This window comes from Carya illinoinensis, chromosome 11 (assembly GCF_018687715.1).
Source record: "Carya illinoinensis cultivar Pawnee chromosome 11, C.illinoinensisPawnee_v1, whole genome shotgun sequence".
NCBI classification, from domain to species: domain Eukaryota; kingdom Viridiplantae; phylum Streptophyta; class Magnoliopsida; order Fagales; family Juglandaceae; genus Carya; species Carya illinoinensis.
In genome coordinates, this window is record NC_056762.1 from 11,060,923 (window position 1) to 11,062,993 (window position 2,071).

Consider the following 2,071-nt stretch of genomic DNA (forward strand, 5'->3'; position numbering starts at 1 on the left):
TCCTCAAAAGATAATTTTCCCCTCCTTGTATCCGCATAGCTTTTCTGATGACTCTAAGCTGCCGCCATTTTATCTCTTATAATCCGAATTTGAATTTGCATTTCCTGCATTATTTCATGCCCAATTATCTTATTCTCTCCAACTTCATCCCAACACAAAGGCAATCTACACTTCCTTCCATAATGAGCTTCATATGGAGCCATTTGGATGGAAGCATGGAAGCTATTATTATAAGCAAATTCTATAAGTGGCAAATGATTTTTCTAACTTCTTTGAAATTCCATAAGACATGCCCGCAACATATCCTCAAGGGTCTGAATAGTACGCTCTGATTGACCGTCAGTCTAAGGGTGATATGTAGTACTAAACTTCAATTTAGTACCCAGAGCTGCCTGCAAACTCTTCCAAAAATGAAATCTAAACCTTGGGTTCCGATCCGATATAATACTCTTGGGTACCCTGTGCAACCGCTCTAACTCTTTTACATACAAACAAGTCAACTTTCCTAAGGAATCAGTATTATTAACAGGCAAGAAATGAACACTCTTGGTCAACCGGTCAACAATCACCCAAACTGAATTCTTTCCACTAGGAGTCCTCGGTAAGCCCACTACAAAATCCATAGTAATGTCGTCCCATTTCCACTCAGGAATAGGGAGAGGTTGAAGCATACCAGTGGGTCTTTGATATTCGGCCTTGACTTGATGGCATGTGTCACATCTTTCAATGTGCAAGGCGATATCCCTCTTCATCCCTTCCCACCAATAATTTCTCTTCAAATCTCGATACATCTTCGTATTGCCAGGATGAACTGAATAGGGAGTCGCATGAGCTGCTGCCATAATTCGCTCATTGAATTTCTGAATCTTTGGGGATTACTCTACGATCTCGGAATCGAAGAATTCCATCCTTATCCATACTGTAATACAAAGGCCCTTTAGCTTTTCTAATTCTTTTTCATATATCTAGCAACTTCGGGTCCTTCCTTTAAAGAGTCTTCAATTCTTCAAAATCAACTACTCGAACATCAAAGACTAAAGATAATAGTTCCTCTTGTTGTGAACTTTCGATAAGAAGCCATCTCATCCTACAAACTAGTGAATCCAATCCTGATGATCCAGCTTCATCTTCCAAGTGCGACTTCTGACTCAAAGCATCTACAACTATATTGGCTTTCCCTGGACGATACTTGATCTCGCACTGATAATCACTAATTAACTCTAACCATCGCCTCTATCTCATATTGAGATTCTTCTAAGAAAATAAGTGCTTTAAACTCTTATGATCAGTGTAGACTTAACAAACTTCTCCATACAAGTAATGCCGCTAGATCTTAAGAGCAACCACTATCGCTACCAATTCCAAATCATGTGTAGGATAATTCTTCTCATGATCTTTCAACTGATGAGATGCATAAGCAACAACTCATCTCTTCTACATAAGAACACATCCTAATCCAAATTTAGATGCATTGCTGAAACTACAAATGGGTTGTGCAGTTTTGGGAGTGCTAACACCGGTGCTGTTTTCAGTCTCTTCTTCAACTTTTGGAAACTTCTCTTGCACTTGTCTGACCAAACAAATTCTATATTCATTCTTTTTGTCCGGATAATTGAGAAAATCCCTCCACAAATCTTCGATAATATCCGGCAAGTCCCAAGAAAATCCGAATCTCACGCACAGTCGAAAGACACTGCCACAACAAAATAGCTTCTACCTTACTAGGATCAACTACCACACCATCTCAGGAAATTACATGTCCAAGAAATCTGACTTCTTCAAACCAAAATTCACACTTACTAAGCTTCGCGTACAACTGCTGTTCTCTTAACTTCCCAAGTACTAAACGAAGATGATAAGCATGCTCTTCAAAATCTCGAGAATAAATTAAAATGTCATCGATAAAAACCACCACAAAAGAATCCAAATTGGGTCGGAATACCTGATTCATCAAATCCATGAAAGCAACAAGGGCATTAGCTAACCCAAAAGGTATCACTTTAAAGTCATAATGCCCATATCTTGATCTAAAGGCGGTCTTGGGTATATCCTTATCTCTTATCCGCAGCTG